We start from the raw sequence: 20,004 nt of genomic DNA on the forward strand, positions 1-20,004 counted from the left end.
GCTTGACGCCCAGTTGAACACTACTAGAGATTTTGGAAAAATGAAGATCCAGCAAAGCGCTGGGTGTTCAAAGGCATGCCGTAGCAAGGTTCTCTAGAGAGGGCGTGACTGTCCCATAAGACTGTGACATGATGTAGAGAGGTCTTTACAGAAGGTGTGACAGTCTGGTTAAAGGAGGAGGCTTGTGTGTGGGACATCACAACTCACTATTTCTCTGTGTTTTCAGGGAACTTTAAAAAAATCCCTATATTTGTCTTTTTTTTTTTTTAGCTAGAAAACTAACAAAAACGCTGAGATGTGCGTCAAGCTTTTACTGACTCCCTTAAATCACTATTTTCGCTCTTCTCTCATTTACATTATTGCCGTGGTCTCACACGTGGATTATTTGAGTCACTAGCAGTCAATAACCCTGAATTTTAATTGAAATTTCCCAAGTCTTTTCTGACATATCTTGTGTGTTGTTTATGACATTTATAGCGATCTCTTTTTTCCGCTTAACAGAGTTTAGCCTTTGTTTTGCTTCTCATTACATTTCTTTTGCATCAGGAAGTTGCTTAAAGCTCATTATTTAATTAAGACGATTTTGAGGAACGTACCAAATTGGTCTTGCCTGTGAAATGAGACAGCGTCGCCAAATGATTACAAGCATGGTTTCTGGAAATGTGCTTAGAACCCCAGAGTTACCCCGTATTAACTGTGCGACTTTGCACAAGATTTTTAACTTTCAGCCTTCAGTGCCTCACTCGCGAACCAGTAAAAACATTATGTTCTTTCTCAAAGGATTATAGCAAGGGTCAGCAAACTACACAGCCCTTGGCCCAGATCCAGCCCGCCACCTGGTTTTGTAAATAAGGTTTTTTGGGAACACAGCTGTACCCATTTTTCCACATTTTATCTCTGGCTGATTTTGAGCGACAGCTGCAGAATTGAATAGTTGCAGTAGAGATTACGTGGCTAGCAAGGCCTAAATATGTGTCTCCTGTCTCTTTCCAGAAAAGATTGGTAATGCCTAGATTAGATGCACACGTACTTACGTCCTGTGCATGTAAAGGTTTAGCATTATGCTCGGCACACTGCAGGCATTCGGTACATGTTGACAACGTTAAGTATCATAATTTTGTGAAAACCAGGTTTACTTCACTGTCAAAAAATTAGTTGTGGGTCAGATATTGTTAAGCCCTCAAAGCAGTCACAATTAAAACGTTTTTCTCTGAAAGCATTTTCTAGAGTAAAGGTTTTGTTCATCACTTAAGCCGATGCTGATTATAGGAAAATATATCCTAGCAGTTTTCCTAATGTATTAGTTTCCCAGAGCTGCCATTAAAAATGACCGCCAACGCGGGTGGCTTAACACAACAGAAATGTGTTGTCTCAGCATCCTGGAGGCTGGAAGTCCAAGGTCAGGTGTCGGCAAAGCCACGCCTCCTGCAGAGGCGCACGGGGAGGCTCCTCCCTGCCTCCTCCCCCTTCTGCGGTTTGCAGCCCTTGGCACGCCACATCGCTCCCTCCCTGCCTCTGTGGTCACGTGGTGTCTCCGTGTCTGTCCTCGCGTGGTCTTCTCTCTGTGAGCATCTCTGTGTCCAAATTTCTCTCGTGTTATGCGGGTACCAGACAGTGGATTAGATCCCACCCGAATTCAGCGTGACCTTATGACTATATCACATCTGCAAGGATCCTATTTCAAAATAAGGTCATACTCACACGTGCTGGGGATTAAGACTTCAACAGATCTTCTCAATCGATATATCTTAACAAATGTGTTTTTTTGGGGGGGGACACAATTCAACCCATAATATCCGGTAACTATCCTCTGGAAAACCGATAATTCTCCTTTTATGATATATAGTAGATCAAAACAAATGGCCGAAACAAAGATTTGAGTCAGTCGGTCATTTTGATGACTGGAACTGAGAATAAAGACCGATGAAAATGCTGTTAAGAACACACGTTTAAAAAGAACATCCATGTTTAGTCGATTCAGAGGTAAACTTGAGATTTCAGGTGACGAGCCACCAGAGGGAACATGGCGACTTCAGATGCCTGGGTAGAAAGATGCCGTCAAGGGTAAGGGGGACCGCATTCACTCCACCTGAGCTGGTCACAGCACTCCTTGGACACTGTGTCCGGTGGTGGCAGATCCTGCACGAGGCACATGCCCCAGCTGGAGCGTGTTCAGGGGAGAGGGCAAACTACTGAGAATCAAGCCAGGTGAGGTATTTGACGAAAGTAGATACGAAGAGTATGGAGTGGGCGTGAGAACAGAGGAGGCACACAACAGTTACAAAGGCCCGAATTCAAGATTCATACTGGAAAATACAGAGAAGTTATTTTAAAAGTGACTCATGACGACACCATCGATAACAGTATTCACAGGTTCATTTATTTCCCCCAGTCTGAAAACTCTGTTTTCTTGTCCATTCTCCCTTCTCCTTCACCACTCACCCCTTCCTACACACACACTCGTGATCCTATTTTCTGTATAGATTTGTATCCTGTTTTTTTTCCCATCGAATACCCTTTCATGAACATTTTTTCTACATTAATACATATATTATTTAAACATAATTTTAATGGCTTTAAATACTCTAGTCTATGGATATAGCATTCTTTAACCATTCTTGATTGCTGTCTGTTAAATACTAAATGGGCCATCACAGAAAAGAGATTTTAGCATCGTGAAAGGCTTCAGAACTCAGAGGGAGAGCCAAGTGGGTTGAGACATAGGTGTGGGGTCAGCGTAAAAAGAGAGCTTAGAGTCCGTCATCGCCCGGGCCTGCGACAGCTGGAAGAGGCGTCACACACTCCAAATTACTGCGTGCGTTCACGCCGCAGGTGAAGGTTGGACTCTGAGCATCGAGGTTCGTGTCGCCTCTGAAAGGTTACGCTTTTTATAAGAGACATCGGAAATCCCTTCCGGAGCGTGGCAGGCCAGGTGTAAATAAATTAAATGACTGATGGGAAAGTCTTTTTCTAATAAACAGTTTAAAAAAAAAAAAACAACATTATTGAAAGGAGTTAGAGGGATCAAAAAAATCAGCCTTGGAAGGCAAAATGTGCCTGTGGAACTCCTGACGGCTTTCAGAGATGAACTGTCATTTAAATAACTGGCACTTGGGATGAGTTTTAACAAACCTCGATCTCTTGGTTAACTTAGATCTTTGACGTAAGATTTTTTACTTTCAATAGTTAACCAAGCATTACTGGTCCGCGTGGTCACTGAGTTGTTCTACAACATATAACCCCAGCCGTTCAACTTCAGGTTGACTTTCAGGAGAGAAAATCATGGGCTCATTCACATGCAGAAACAGCTACAGAATCCTTTAGGTCCCACGCTTTCCCTTTCTTTCCCATTTACCAGTTCTACTTGTAGGCTGGGAAGCCCCCAGGCCCACGGGAGTGCCCACACATTCTTACCCACCTCGGGGGCACGTGCAGCCCGGGAGGGTTTGCCGCTGGGGCATCTCACTCTCCAGAGCTGGAGAAACTAAGAGCCCTTGGTTTCTTCAGCGAGACCCTGAGAAGCTGCTGTAGTGTCTGAGACAGCCGCCGAGTGAAAATGCGAAGTGGCCGTGTCCTTGGGAGAGCTGCCTGCCTTTTCCACTGGTGGGTTTGGATAACTGGGTATTGGTCAGTCCCCCGTGCACACTGCCCAGAAGGACACTGGGTAACTCGCCAGGTCCTACGCACAGTGTCAGCGCGTGACAGATAATAAATAAAGCCTTCTGCGAGCGGGTTCTGGAGGAAGGACCTCCCAGCCCGTCCACAGGCTCCGGCCCACCCCCCGCTCTGACTTTGGGGTGACGCTACGTCAGCAGCTGGATCCATAAAGCGCTGAGAGTGGCCACATGCCTGTGACCGTTTCTAATGCTCGATGGCTCATTTTTGTCTCTGTATTTAGACCTTTGATGTTAATTTTTGTTAGAGGGAAGGAAACCACCCCAGATCCCTCCTTAGCGTAAGTGCATCCGTCCACACGCATGACCGTGGCGTGTACTCTGCCCCTCGCTCACGTCAACCTGCCATATGGAGCCCGACCCGGCTCCCCAAGCCGTGTGAGCCGGTGTCCGTTAAAACCCTTGGTCTTGCTCTGGGGCTGGTTGTAATGAGGGGTATGTCACAATTAATTTGATAACCTTTATGTAGATTCATTCTTTCCCCACTAACTCATCTATTGTATTTTCCCATAACACGAAATTCAAACTTCGCCCCCCAATGGTTGCCAGTGACATTATTATCTTTATTCGTTACCTTTCTTTGGTTTCCAGATCGCTGACTGTCTTCTTTACGCATTAAAATTCCAAACTACGTAGCATTAAAAATTATCTTGATACTGCAAAAAATTAGTTATTTTATATTCTCATTGGGTTTTCACTTGAGAGCGTGTGTATTTTAAGACAACTCCCCCCTGTTTTTTTAGCGTGTAAATTAGATCCGTTAGAAGTAACAATTTTAAAATGCCTAAAATACCTGTCATGATTTTATGCATTACAGGGATAATTGGTTACTTCATAGCATCGTACGGGCAGGACCTTGCAAAGAGTTCTGACCACCAGGAAGCATTTTGTTCTCTTGACCTCTCTGCGTATGTGCGGGTTCGTCTGTTTAAAACACGTTCGTGTAGCTGCTCTGTTTCTCCCTTCTCATTCTCATCTTCATTTTCTGCTCCTCACCCCTGGCTGTAGCACCTGCAGGAGTAAACGTGAGACGTAAACACATCACTCAAGGAAGAGCCACCTCAGCTTGTCGAGAAAGAGCCCAGTGTAGCAAAGTGCCATAGGGAGAGTCGCAGGTGAGTTAGAGAAGTTGTTAGGCGGCATTGAAAATATCTCCATTTTAGGACAGTTTCCAAGTGGCTGAGGAGTGAGTGTTTTGTGTCCTCTTGTGACATGGTCAGATGAGGCCGCAAGGTGAGGAGAGGCTCGGGAAAACGAAGCTGATCCTACTCACAAGTCCTAGGGACAAGAGGGCCAGCTCGCTGTGCACGGTCACGTGGGGAATACCAGAGAGGTCAGGAGGCAGAGACAGGAGCAGGAGGCTCACACGCAGGCCACAGGCTTTACTGGGGTTTCTATGCGACCGGCAAGTCAGGACAGGTGTATAATTTAGAATTGGCTAGTTTGGATCATTTCACTGGACTCAACTCTGTAGGGATGGCCCCACGTTGCCGAGTGCCTGATTAAGGCAGAGGAGTATTGCCTTAATTTCCCTGAATTTTAACTTTGGAGGGAGGGGAGGGGCAGGCAGAGGGGGCGTGGCCCTGGACTGGTTCGTTTGCCTATCAAAGGCACGCTCCAGGCTGGGCCCTGGGAACGGGTAGTCTCTCGCCTGCCAGAAAGATTCGAGGTGTCAAAGCATCTTATTATACAGCAAATTATAAGTATATTTAGCACCATGTGTTTGCCTCCTTTAAAATATTAGTGGGAAAGCATGGGAAATGAACTAACTCCCTTCTAGGGCCACCGTCTTGATGCAGATGAACTAAATTCATTCGACTGTGTCTTTGGGGTTCTCAGCGACAGACGACAGACGTATAGACAGACATATGGTTCAAACTACTTCTTTCCTGTCCGATGGGAAAGAGTATAACAAAATCAAGGGGCTGTTTGTACATCATATTCTCTTTCAAATAGTTTCAAGATGTTTGTCGTGTGTGGTTGTTTTCATTAAGTATAAAAAGTATCCTCGGTTGAAACTGTCCATGTAAGAAAGAAATGTCCAGGCCTGTAGAGAATGTTGATGAGTTGATCTGAGTTTATTTGAGCCCAACCGACAGCCTGCAGGGGCGCAGGACCTCAAATGCTCTGCTGGATGGCGGCTTCGCAGTTCTTTTTATGCCTCTGTAAGGAGGGAGGGGAACATAAGGAAGATGCCGTGAAGGTCGTGAAGGTCGTGAAGGTCGGAGAAAGCAAGGTGGGGACGTGGCTGGCTGCGACTGGCTTACGGGACAGTCTGCAGATCACCTGCTGCCTTGAGGGTGGTTATCACCTTCCAGGGGGTCTACAAAAGGGGATTACTCCTGGCCTTCCACAGGCGTTTAACCTAGATGCACCAGGACAAAGGACAGGGCTGGCTTAAGGTGAAGATAAACCTTTTAAACCCAAAACATCCCTCCTAACCCCGCCCTCAGCCTCCCAGAGGAAGCTCCTGGGGGCGGGTGACTGTGCGTTATCCACTCTGCCTGTTAACGCTCAGTAAGGATTCAGGGGATGAATGAATGAATGAATGAATGGAGTCAGCGAAGTGTGGTAAGTAAGGGAGCAAGTGACTGTTCGGTTAGCACTTATCCGATATTTGCATACGACACTTTGTCATTGTAGTGTCTTCATCTTGGAGGCGGTTTTCCCTTGGGGTAGGCTCGTTTGTTCTTCGAGTGCCTGCTCTGTAATACAGGCCGGTACCGAAGGCACCAAGGGTGTAAGAATGCGTTAAAAATAGCATGGCCCCTGCTTACTTCTCTAGTCTAGAAAACTGTCATTAACCAATTACACAGCTACGTGTGAGATTTCGGTGTCGCAAGTGCTGCAGATTCTCCTCGCTTGCCACAGAGAAGCCGGAGAAGCTTCCATCCTGTCAAGAAGGAGACAGCATTTGCTCCAAAGTGGTGTGACTCACTGGGTCACAGATATTCAGATGACGTTTTAAGCGTTAACACGCCCGAATTGCCTGTGGCTATTATCACCTTTTCTGACATCAGGATGGGGCTTTTTACAAGTGCTAAATTCTTGAGCAGAAGAGCTTTGCCCCATTTGCAGGGCAGATGGGAGATGGGCCGAGTTGGCCCTGCGGGGAGCTGGCACTGCTGGACTCTACAGGGAGCTGCAAATAGCTCAGCCAGGGAGGAGGTCGGGGCCACCTGCTGGGGGCCGTTCTGGAGCAGAGTCCTGTGAGTGACAGACAGCACAAGCGGGGAGTTTCTAGAAAGTCAGGACGATGTGGGGGTTAGCCTTCACAAGCATAGGATAGTAGTGGTCTGTAGGGGGATAAAGGGAGGTTTCCAACCCGGACTGAGGGAGCCCATTAGGAAACAGCCCAGTTTTCAAAGCACAAGATTGGGAGGCCCTGGGCCCTGGCCGCAGCATGGGGACTGTCACGGAAATCGAATTTCCAGTTCTCGCGTCCGGCTGCGTGCCGCATGGTCAGACAGTGGGAGCTTAGAAACGACTCTTCTTTCTATGCGGCGCTGCCTTTCCCGGCGTTTAATGGAGAAACGGTCCTCTATGAACACGTGCGTTCTTCCAAGGTGACGACGCCTGCCTCGCCCGCCGTCACCGTCCTGCTAGCGTGGGCGGCCTTGACGTCCATGGCAACCTTACGGTTTTGCATTTCAGAGAAGACGAGGCAAGGTCGAATTTTTATTTGTTGTAATACGATGGTGATTTTTTGTTCTAAGAGATTTTTTTTTTTTCTAAAATATCAGACACGTCCCCAGCCGCTAAACAAACACGAAGAAATGCCAAGATCCAAAGAGGCTTCTTTGCCAGACACTGGGCTGCCTCAAGTTGTGGCCGGACCGCATGTAAAATCAGCACGTACTGAGTCTGTCCCGGGAACGAGGTTCTGAGTTAGCTGAGGCCCAGCCGTCGCGGGGGGCGCCCAGACCTGGGGGTCCTTGCTGCTGCAGTCAGGATGCCCCCCCCCCATTTTTTATAAAGTGAAGTTCGGGTTCATTCCCCTACAGCATGCGGGCATCTTTCCCCTTTCCTGCTTAACCGCAGAGGACGTGTTAAAATCACACGACAGGCAGTAAACGTCAAGTCTCAAATACTGCAGAGAGTTAGAGCCTAGATCACGGCAGATCTGGAAAAACTCATCGACGGCGCGTACGTAACAGGGGACGAAGGGGAGGGTTGGAGACGTATCCCGGCACTTCTAGCCTTGCCCTCGCCCAGAATACCAATTCACAATAACAGCAGCGACCCGGACCGCTTGGTCCTCCTCTGAGAAGTGAGGAGACTGGCTGGTATTAGTGCTTCTCCCCTAGAGAAATGCACGTCTGGACCGTCGGGATGTGCGGGATATTTTAATCATGCGCATTTGCAGATCAGCAAAGGAGGATGATACCTGCCTCGCCTCGCCCAGAGCGCTGTTTCACAGGTCTTACCCACGCTTACAGCGGAGGTTAGAAAGAGGCATTCAAACCGCGTCTTCTGCTGTCGTATGCTCACATCCACTGGCGTAGGGCACATCTGAAAGCTCTCCTAACCTGAGGAAATGTGCATTTCCTGTGACCCAGTGGAAGAGAACCTTCTCTGGGTTCTTGCCTCTGAGCCCAGTTTGCGCCTCTGATGCTTATTCAGACGGAAGTCAAACACTCTGAAAAGCAGCAGAAAATCCGAGTGTGCTCAGTTCTCTTGGTTGAAATGGAACCAGTGTGCTTCGCACCGCCTCCGATTAAATTGCTCCTTTGTGCCCAGATTTTTGCCTCCTTGGCCCTCCCCGAGGTCACAGCCACGACAGGGCTGGGCTCTGCTTCCTGCTGCCGGCACAGGGAGCGGACTCGTGGGCCATGCTTTCACCAACTTCAGGCACATCGCTTAAACTGTCCGAACCTCAGTCCCCTCGTCTGTAAACAGAATTCCGGACCCCACCTCAAAGAGTCACTGGGAAGAAAGCTGCAATTTTTGTTCATCCCGACGCAGTCACACCTCGAAAGAGGTGCTTGTCGCATTCACCCGAGAGCGATTTTCATGTCGCTGAAATCACTTGCTTCCTGTGGCTCTCATGTCACTCACGTGGTTTCTTCTTCTGCAGTCTAAGCCCCTAGAGCCCAGAGAAAGGGCAGGACGTGGTCCGAGGAGGTCCCTCAAGGTCAGGTGCAAGAATGACAACTCTTAGCAGCAGGCCGAGACAGCGAAGAGAATGCCAGATGTAAGTGGTTTCAGTAATTCACTGCCACTAACTTGGTATTTTTGTCCTGAAAATTCAGGGTGTCCCTGAAGTATATATACTCTTGCTAAGATTGAGCGATATACAGATAGAGATAGGCAATTTTAAATGCTGGTATCTTCCCCAAAGTCTGTTGTAATGAGCATCTTTTAAATACATAAAGAATCATTAAGGAATGTCGTGATTGAGGTCTTTAAAAGTCATACATAATACATTTCAAATATTCACCAAAGGAAAAAGTATTACACAGGAGGAAGAATATTTTCCCAAATGACAAGTGTTTATGTTCATTGAGTTTATGTGCTGTGTCACTTAATTGAAATTCTAAATGTAAATCTTACAAGATATACTTCCTATTCCTACGGGAATGATCTCCCTTTCTCCCAATAATTGTTCACTTTGCTAAATTCTTCATCTAGGTTTAGGTCACAGCTATTGCAAGGATCCTTCACGTACCCCTGTTCCCAGACTGCGTCCCAGGGAGCTTCGGGGTGACTCAGCGAACTCAGAGGCACTTCTCGGGATGGTTTACGTTTCCAAGGGAAATACAGTATCTGTCGGGCACCGAGAGAGGCCTGAGCTCCAGTGAGTTCGGTTTCAATATTCAGCGGTGTCACGTTCTCTTTGATGATGTCATAACTTCGCAAGAGGTTTCTATCATAAAAAGCACGTACCATGTAAAACTCGATACGAGAGAACCCAAGACAGCAATGTCTGAGGTCAAGGTTTGAGAAGCAGCCCTGACTTATTAGGATGTGGGCAATTCTTAAGCTGTTTGGACCTGACCACTTAATAAATGGAACCTTCGGGCCTTTCTTCTGGCCCCGAGGCACCGTGAAAAATTTACAGACACAAAGGACCCTGTGAACCAATGTAGTCTGGGAACCTCTGAAGTTACAGAAAGTCAGGCTCTGCCCATTTATTGTGCTCAGTCACTCCTCTCAAAGGAAAAATAAATTTGCGCAACTGTTAGATATTAAATTCGTCTTCCGAAAGATCCAAGAGATTTGTTTCCTTGTGGCTTCAGTTGGCTGCTGTGGAGATAGGACCTAAAATAATGTTTTTCTAGTGAATTAAAAAATGCTTAATGAGCAGACCATAATTTTTAATTAGTGAAAAAGAAAAGAAATAAGGTATGCTTTTATTATTTGCATAAATAAACTATATTTCTCTGCCACTTGCCTTTTTTTCCCTGTAATTTTTTTTCTATTCCATCTGCCCTATCTGCCCATCTACCTTATTTTAAATTTTAATGATCTATGCCAGTAATAATAGAAAATATCTTTAAACTCATTGCAAACTTTTCAATTAATTTTCAAATTAATCACAGCCATTCCACTGAAAGTTAGGCGACACAGAGATCGGAAAAGCCTAGTCTGAGACTTTATCAATGGGTAGAAATTAAAGGTAATTAGACACTCGTATCTTGAGATGAATTCCTTCTTTTTTTATTACTGTGCTTGAAAAAAAGAAGCTTACTAATGTATTCAGCTACACAGATATGGAATCTTCCAGTATAATGGTATACAGCTGGCCTGTCTATACTCCTCTCCCCCATGATCTGCAAGGATTAATAAGTATTTATTGGTTATTTCATTCAAAGTGAAAGGTGAATATATCCTCCACATTTTGTATGTAGAGACATCCAGACACAATAAGCGAAGGTGAATTAATATTTTTATAATAAAAGTACCGTGAAATATGACAAAAGAAAATACCTGTAAATGGAAATTTTTTTTTTTTTTTTTTTTTTTTGCATTTAATGTCTAGTAGTGAGAAATAACTGTGGCCACTCGGACACGGTAATTCTTTTGTTCTAGTATTGGCATGTGCCCTGAGGATTCACAGCCTAGAGTTTCTTCGAGGGCAAAGTGAAACAGACGACCTAGACAGGTGTGTTTTGGTGTGTTTTGTGACCTAGGCATTGGCAACTATAGACCTAACTACATGTCCATAGCTTTCGTTCCCTTTTCTAGCAGCTAAACAGCAGAAAGCAAAGCTTTCCTCCCAATCCTAATGCACTTCAGGTAACAACAAGAACACACGAAGCTGCGAGACGTCATCACAAAGTCGTCCACCGCCGGTTACATTCCGGTGTCAGACTCGCTGTCTGTCAGATTTCAGAATAGCCAGTCAGCGATACGGAAAAGGCGTTACGGTGTGGCCTCGCGGGGACGGCCACGGTTTCTTCTCTCCTTTCCTTTCCTTTTCACTTGTGCTTTTGGTCTCACGGTGACAGAGCTCAGGAACACCGTTTTCATCCCTAGAACGACGCTTCTGCAGAGGCAGCAGCCATGGTCAGAAAGGAACGTTGACCTTTGTCACCTCCCCTCCCTTTCTGTGACCCCTGGATCTCCTCACGGGCAGCTTCATGCCTGGGGCCAGCAGAGAGCAGGGGACCCTCGGGCAGCCAGGAGCTGGCCAGGCTGCCACGCCAAGGTCTTGGTGGTCTTCTGTTGAGCATAAACAATTTCATAGACTTTATCAACATTGCACAAGGCATCACACTCTGATGAGGACACGGAGCAAGACAGAATCAAGGCCCCTCCGTAATTACGACCGAACACAGGCAAAACCTGAGCGGCGTCCCAGCCGCAGAGCTGGTGACAACAGCCACCTGTCCCGGCCCCTTGGAACGAAAGCTGTTTCCTCCCCAGTCACAGTTTGAACCTCTCTCTCTGTTCTGCCCTCTTTTTAGATAAAAAGCTTTAAGATAGTCGCAGACTTTCCCCCGAATCCTGGTCGTAACCAGTCTAGAACAAAGCCCTGCTCCTTTGGATCTGCCCCAGAGCACCTGGCACAAGCCCAGATCCTAGCCTCATTCTAACGTCGTCTTACAGCCCATTGGTGTGGGTTCCTCTCGCCAGAAGCGACAAAGGCAGCTTTCTCCAGCCATGGCGCTGACATGGCTAGCTACTCTGAAGTTTGCTCTTCCTGAATGGCCCCCTTTATGCCACAGTAATTTCCATTAGGAAATCAGTCCATAAAACCGTGAGCGTCGGTGTTCTCTCACTGCTTAGGTAACGCACATTTTTCTCTTAGGCGCTTCTGCTTCCGCAGTAATGTGCCCTGCAGCCCCCAGCCACGAACCCGTGCCGGGAACGCAAAGTCGGGCGCATTGCATGGCCGCGTGGATGAGACATCGTGGCTAAATGAAGCTTTGAAGACGCTTCGAACCTTGACCTTTAGGCCCCGGGTTCCATGCACTAATTCACCCGTGGCCTCGGTTAGGTCACCAAACTGAATGACCCGGGTTTCCCAGGTGACATAATAAGCATGGGAAATGCTGAGCGAGGCGCCTTCCCACGATGCAGTGCGAAGGAGATCAAATCAAAGCGCATTCGTGAACAGTCTGGAAACGGCGAGCCGCCGTCATGGGCACTCGTGGCAGTGTAATCGTTCATTCGCGTCAGTGACAGTGGCCTCCGCCATCCCGTGTGTCGATCTGGGGCCAGCGCCCCCTGGGGGGAAGAGCTCAGTCACGGGGGCTTCCAGTGCAGCACGGCGTTCTGTGGGTAATGTCTCTCACTCTGTGTATGGCCTTCGCCCATTTATGGTCCGTCTCCTGCACGAAGGTGTGAGCGGTCGGAAGTCAGAACTCAATATTCGTATCGCCAGGGCCTAGAGATGTTCCTCACTCGTGAAGAGCCCTCTCCGATTCTCCCGGAAGGAGACAGGCCATAGGTGCTATTTTTAGGCCTATCTTCAGACACCTTTCTCCCTTGGTACCTTTCTAGACCACGTTTTGTTAGATTTTATGAAGAACTTTCTTTAAAGGAAGCATCTCGGTCCCATGTTATCTGAAGTCGACTGAGTTGGGTGGGATTCTCTGGAGAACCCAAGGGACAAAGATGAAATTATGTATCTGAAACGCACTACAAAACATCTGTGGGACTGAAATCAGCCATGGACGTCGTTAGGTAATTGCCGTCGCCGGCCTGGACCCTGGTTTGCATGCTGCCCTCCCACTGGCACTGTGAAGACGCTGTGACAGGTGCCGCGGGCCGGGCTCTCCCTCCCAGGGATGTGGAGCCTCGCTTGGCCCCTTACGAGCGGTGTTCTCGCGTTTCGAATGTGTCGCCCTGTGTAATCGTGGCTTCCCTCAGAAGTTCATTTGTTTTAGAAACAGGATTAAAAGCACTGTTTTTATTTTTTCACAGAGAACTGTCAATTGATATGGTTACCTAATTTATGAGAAAACGTGCTCCATTCTATTACCATTACTTTCCCATGTGTGCCTGTGTGTGTGTGTGTGCGCGTGTGTGCACGCGTGTAAGAACTGTGCACTCCTAGCCTGGTCTTGGCCACTGAATCCCTTCCCTCTTCCTCCCACTCAGTGTCCACAGATCCTGGTGATTTTTCCAAGAAGCATATGGGCTGTTCGTTTTAAATTGGTTACATAGTTATTAAAATATAAACATTTTCCATAAAGTTAATATGGCTGATAAGTGAAGCTTATGGGTAATTGTCATTTTCTTCCCTTGAGCTATTATCAGCAAACAGAGCCTGTTAGAATTTCCAAGGCAACTAAATTCTTATGTGTATGATATTAATTTTTCATTGTGGAGTATATTTTTACTGAAAAAGTCTAGTTGCATTAATAAATAAAGAGTATTTTAAAGTTAACTGATACCAAATTGGTATTACAATGCAATTGATAATATTCTTTGTAACCTAATGGCTTTTTAGAATATTTAGGTCTTCAGTAGAAGCAGAAATTCACTGGTACTTAAACTACACGCGATTTTAAAAGATAAATAGTAACAGAAATTTTGGCTAATCTTTTTACATTATTTTCCCCCTCAACTCCTAATGAATTGAAGTCAGAGAAGTCCATTGCTTGGCTAAGATTAATTTAAAGCACCCAGTATCCATAATAGTTCAGAAATAACCAATTTCTCATTATTTTAATGTTTCTCTCTGCTTCAGCAGCCAGTAGAAAACTTGCTAGTTGACATTGTTCCTTTTTATTCCAGAATAGATGCCAGTCCCCACAAGTGGGCCCTAGTCTGACTGACCCACCCACTGGCCCCGGGCCACGCCTGAGTGGTGTGGAGCCTTGGGTGGGAGGAGTACTGGGGGCCCGTCAAAGGGAGGCCCTGGGCATCTCCCTCCCTCACACTTCACGTGCACCCCATCAGCAAAGCCTGCTGGCTCCGCCTTCCAGACGCATCCCGACTCCCTGTGCTCCTGGGCGCCCTCTGCCGGCCACCCCCGTTCTCTCCGGGATCCCTGTAGAGGCTTCGCCAGTCCCCTGCCTCCGTCCTGCCCCCTAGGGTCTGTTCTGAACCCCGCCGCCAGAGGGAGCCCTTCTGTAAACTTAGCTTTATCAAGGTGTGATTGATGTACAATAAACGTGCCTTCTGAGACCTGCAGTTTATGACTTTCGACAGATGTACACATCCATGTAGACGCCCCCAAAGTGATCCTTTCACACTTCGAATCAGATCGTGGTATTCCGTCGGCTCCCATACCTCTCAGAGCAGAAACCCAAATCCTGCCATGGCCGACAATTCCTGTGAGACCGGGGCGCCCGCCGCCTCTGTCAGCACGGCCCCCGGGCAGGGCTCACTCCACTGCACCCCCTGGCCTTGCGCCTCCTGTTGGACGTGCCCAGCACAGCCCTGCCCTAGCTGGGCTCTTGTCACCGCTCTCTTTTTCTGGAACATTCTCTCTGGTACCAATCCAGGTCTGTGCTCCAGGGTCACGTTCTCAGGGAGGTCTTCCTTAGCCATTGCATCTACAGTCACGACCTCCACCCCATACGCCTCCCCCACCCACACACACACACACCCCGGTATTGCCTGTGCCCGCCCACTTTCTGCTTTCCCATCACACTGGTAGTCATTCCCTGCGACGGACATAACGAAGTACCACAAACTAGGCGGCTTAGAACCCCAAGAGTTCAGGAGACCAGAAGACCAATGTGTTGGTATCAGGAGACTTACCTCCTTCCAGGGGCGCCGAGGGAGAGACTGTCCCCTGCCTGTCCCCTGGCCTCTGGTGGTGGCCGGCAGCTCTTGGCATCCTGTGACGTACAGCCGCGTCACTCCAATCTCTGCCTCTCTGCACGTGTGTCCTTGTCTCTGTGCTTCCATGTCCTTTTCCGTCTCTTCTGGGGACACTCATTGGATTCGGGGCGCACCCTAATTCAGTAAGATCTCATCTTGATCCTTAAGTACATTTGCAGAGATTGTTTCGAATAAGGGTACATTCCGAGGTTCTAAATGGATGTGAATTTGTGGCGAGGAGGACACAATTCCACCCGACACACACTTGTCACTATCTGACAAATAATATATTTGGCTCTTTTAGTTATGAATTGACGGTGTTAGGAACTAAGTTCCCCGAGGATGGGAACTTTTGCTGTGTTTGGTGCTGGATCCCCAGTGGCTCGGCCCACAGCAGTCACTCGGCGACCACGGGCTGGAGGAGTGAGTGTGCTTCGTGGCCGAATCCTAAGACGAAGCAGGCAGCCAGGCAGCCTGCAGGTCTGTGGTGAGAGGTGAAGGGTACCGGCCCTTAATGAAATAATCCGAAGGTCAGAGACATTTCAGTCAGATGAGCAGAGGAGCAGGAGGTGGTCGGGAATTCAGAGTAAGTGACCGGAGGCGTCTTCCTGGGAACCAGTAGTCACGGCAAGGACTCCGGAGGCACGGATTGGAGGTGGCGCCCCTCGGAATAGCGTAAGCGGCGCCCTCCGCCTCCTCGCCCCAGGGGGGTGGCCTAAAGGGGCCACATCCTGCGGTTGGTTGGGCCTCGGCATTTGTTCCCTGATAGAACGTTGACTCAAAGTTCACGATCTAAATGAACACATATCGATTCTCTTACAGTTCCGAGGCCAGACGTCCAAAGTCCAGCTTACTGGCCCATGATCCGTGGGGACCATGCTGCCTCTAGAGGTTCTAGGAAAAGCCCCGTTTTCTCGTCTCCCCCAGCTTCTAGAGCTGCATCCTTGCGCCCGTGGCCCCCGACCCCTTCAAAGAGTAGCGTAGCGCCTCACTTTCGGCATTACGTTGCCTTCTTACTCTGCGCCAAGTCCGTTTTGCCGTATAAGGTCACATTCGCAGGTTCCAGAGATTAGGACCTGACTCCTTTGGGGGCCATTATTCAGTTCACCATAGTGTCCTAACCACAGACCGGCCACAGGTATTGGGACAGACACTCCGTTTCCGATGTCCCAGTGCTCAAAGAGACAGCCATTCTGCCTTTTGCTTGGCTAGCAGGCCCGGCCGCGTCTCGCCTGCATTAGTTTGTCTCCTGTTGGCAGGGCTACTTGTAAGGACAGAGGCAGATTTGAAACAGATTACACAAGTGTGCTGACCTTATGCTCACGGTATTTGAATTTTCCTTCTGTATACTCGATTTTTCACTGTTTTCTCAACATCATCCTCCTAGGTGGTAGGTGAGAGTTTCCTCCATCTTTTGTAAAAACAGAGGGTCTAATTTATAATCCAGAATTCAAATGAGATGAGGGTCGTGGACAGGAGGAAGTGGCTGGTGGCCGGACGGTCCCAGAGTGCTTCCATGTCCCCCGGAGCCGGTGTCCGCTCCCCCACGAGGCAGGGCCAGAAGTCCTGCCGTGTGACAAACGCACGCTTACGATGCAACTCTGAGAACTGCATCTTCTCAAAATGTCGAGCTTGGAGAAGGCCACCTCTTTCTAAAAGCTGTAACTACTGAGCTCGCTTTCCAGATCGTCATAATTCTAGTACAACTTGGTATAATAGCAAAGAATGATCGTAAATGTGATTAACCACGCAGGGCAGCTTTTTGGTTGGGCTACAGACTCTCTAGGAATTAGGATCGAGACATTAACACGTACGTGTGTTAATCATTGGACACATTCTCGTCAGACAACGATTAAAACATCTCTATTACGTGATTTTTGAAAAATCCTCTATCTAACTTTGTTTAGACCAGCACCTCCGTACCCGCCTCCCCCAGCCCTATCGACGAGACCGAGTCAGAGACAAAACAGGCCACCTCATGGCTCCGGATAGACAAATTAAAACCAAAATGGTCTTCACACCTTTTCGTTAGAGTTCAAACGTTTAGACATGATCGAGGTTTTCAGAAGTTTAAATAATATTCTGACCCCATCGCTGCCCTCAGGAGGAGCGTCCGAGCAAGCACTCGTCCCCGGCACACGAAGCTCTGCCCAGCACCGCGTTGTGAGTCCCCGGGGGCTCTGGGTGCCCCGGTCTCCCTTCGTCGCAGGAGTTCCTGCGATGGCACTCGCGCCGGCACATGGACTCTTCGTCAGAGCCCGCGTGAGACGGGCGAATCTCACACCGTCTGCCGCAGAGCGCTGGGCGTGGTTTTAACTGCACCGTCCGTGCGCGAGTGAGGACATAGTCACAATATTGTTGGTCTGCGTGACAAGTTTTAATGGAGAAAAGGTTACATTTGCATTTTCTCCAGTTCCATTAACATTTCTAAAGCGGAGCCCAGTCACGGAGTCCCGAGTGTGGCGTCTGGAGGAGGTCGGGCGGCCGGTTCTCATTTCTTGTTCTTCCCTTCTTCAGCTCGTTACGCGTGTAACACCCGACATTTCTTGAGGGCCCCCCCTGAGTGCCAGCTATTGCCCTAAGGGGTTCATATATATTATTTCTAATCATCTCAACAATGCTCCAAGGTAGGAATTATTATCTCAGTATGACAGACGGGCTCGATGAACGCGTGTTCTGAGAAACACCTCACATGTCAGCCGGTGGAGACTCTGCAGCAAGTGAGACACAGGGAGGAGGGCACCCACGGCTGCTGGGCACTTCGTGGCGGAGCCAGGCTTGAACCAGCTCTGACTGCAGCCGGAGGGGGAGGTGGAGAAGGGAAAGCGTTTCGTAACGACGCGTTTCAAGGCGCAGATTTTACTGCAAGGCAAAGCGGCGTCTCTTCTTACCCTTGTATTCCTTCAGATAAGTGTTAATGTCCAATCGAATACACACTAGTAAGAGATTATCTTAAAAAATGGTATTAAAACAAAATTTATATCTCCATCCCTTAGAACAGCCTTTGAATAACTCCAGCTCTTAATAGGGTACCAAGGACTTTCACGTATGTCACTTGACGCTGTCATTTAAAAACGAATCCCGTGAAATGAGTGGCGTTAGTCTCTGAATTTGATCCACGGAAACCAAGACCGGCAAACACCAAGGTGCTATCTTGTACTTATTGGCTAGAAGGGAGAAAGCCAGGTATTCGAGCTGTCAACTCCCAGTTCCTGCAATGCCAAACGCCGAGCCCACTCCATCCACCACAGTAACTGAGGAGTGAAAGATTTATAACACGCCTGCTCAACAAAAGTGGCCAGACACACTGCATGTTGAGACTGGGGTTTCTGCGCCTTGGCTCTCATGACATTTCGGGGACACATAACTCTTCATGGTGGGGAGCTGTCCCGTGCATTATAAGATGTTGGCCTCTACTCACTGGATGCTAATAGCATCTTCCACTCGTGACAATCTAAAATGTCCCCAGGCACACTATTTTAAACATATTTACTTCTCAAACATTGTCCCCCAAAATATCACTGTTTTAGACAGTTCCGGACAATGATTACAGCAGGTGGCACGCTTCTGTGGTTTAGTTTTATCTGTTCAAAGCAGACAGGGTTTTGTTTCGGCTTCACCGCTTAAGTTCGTTGACATCTTAAGTCTAGTTTCCTCCTCTGTCACATGAGAGTAGACTGCACAAGGCTTGTTAGGATTACAGAGTAAAAACGTGCGAACGACTTTGGGTGTACGTTTGCTGTTACTGAGGTTTATTTTTCTGCCTCTTGGATAAGCCTAAATACATCTAAATTCCCATAGATTTCCTGTGCGCCACACTGAGCACATACCAGGCTCAGACTTTTTGTAGCTGAATCAAAGTCCCCTCGCGATCTCATCCCAGACTTGCTGTCCAGCCCCATCCCCACCGTCCCCGTCCCCGGCAGCCTCCTCCCGCAGCTTCCTGTTTCACAGACTCACCTGAACCCTGTTCCCAGGTGGCCAGCCCCTCTGAGAGCCCCTTCCCCACACTCTGGTTCCTCGCCGGCATTTGCCTTTTCCAGAACATTTTGTCTTAGAAGCCGTGCATGCACACACGCGCGCACACACACACACACACACACCCACATGCACATATGCTGAGTTTCCCTAACACTGTCCCCCTAGAGTTTTTGTTCCAAAGGGGTTCATGCTGTATGAGCCTAATAGAACAATTACCATCTGGGCAATAAAACAGGCAGAAATGTATTCTTTACTAACCATTTTCCAGGAGCACAAGCTTACCTGAATTCACCTTAGTCATCTTGTTTCTTTGTATGACGCTTCTCATTTTAATTTACAGGTATTCTGTAAGATTTTATTTAATTGGTATGAAGAATATAAGTTTAGGAGGCTTCCATTAAAGGAGGAGGGACTATGCTATCTCCGTGTGGCAGAGGAACAAAAGGAAATTAAATTAAGAAGGAAAACAGGCTTCCTGTGATTTAATCCATAATTGTTTTCTGCTGTGATCACGTAGCCAAGAAAAAGTCAATCGCTTGTCCATGATCAGCAATCACTGAATTATGTTTTGTAGCAAATGTGTTCCTGTACTATGTACGTCCTTCTGAAAATTTGCCTAAGATTGCAGGTAAATGTATTAAATACTAAATGCATAGTAAATTGAACGTTTTATCTTTCCAATAAAAACCAAGCCAATGCAAAAGGGACCCCACCGCATGTCATATTTGGTCACTCTAAGAGAGGCAGCAACGTGTTCCAAGGTTTGCTCGACAACCTCTACCAGCCGTGATAGAGGAAAGATAAAGAGGACAGGCTGGGATCTACGAGGAAACTTCTAACCTTTGTCTGTTCCCTTCTCGCTCCTGTTCTTTCGTGATTCTTCTTCTCAGATGACAGCCCTGAACTGACATCAGTCGGATGCAGGCTTCTGAATTGTTTCTGTAGCAGCAGAGTGGCTGTTGCAAAGCCTTCTCATTTCTCCTCCTCCTCATCCTTCAGATAAATAGTAGGCTTTTGTGGCTCGTGGGGTCAAGTTTTTATCTGTGGTCTCGGAGGTTGCGTTTTTATTTCTCTGTTAAAAATTGGCTTCCTTCTACAGGAATAGAATCCATACGGTTGGCCCTTT

General features: G+C 47.7%; 1 protein-coding gene across 4 annotated transcripts in view; it reads left to right on the forward strand.

Annotated features, from left to right (window-relative positions):
* The window catches only part of CTNND2 (catenin delta 2), a 751,200-nt gene that overhangs the window by 514,018 nt on the left and 217,178 nt on the right, over nucleotides 1–20,004 (forward strand). The window lies entirely within an intron of this gene.

This window comes from Rousettus aegyptiacus, unplaced genomic scaffold (genome assembly GCF_014176215.1).
Source record: "Rousettus aegyptiacus isolate mRouAeg1 unplaced genomic scaffold, mRouAeg1.p scaffold_m13_p_8, whole genome shotgun sequence".
Taxonomy (NCBI): Eukaryota; Metazoa; Chordata; class Mammalia; order Chiroptera; family Pteropodidae; genus Rousettus; species Rousettus aegyptiacus.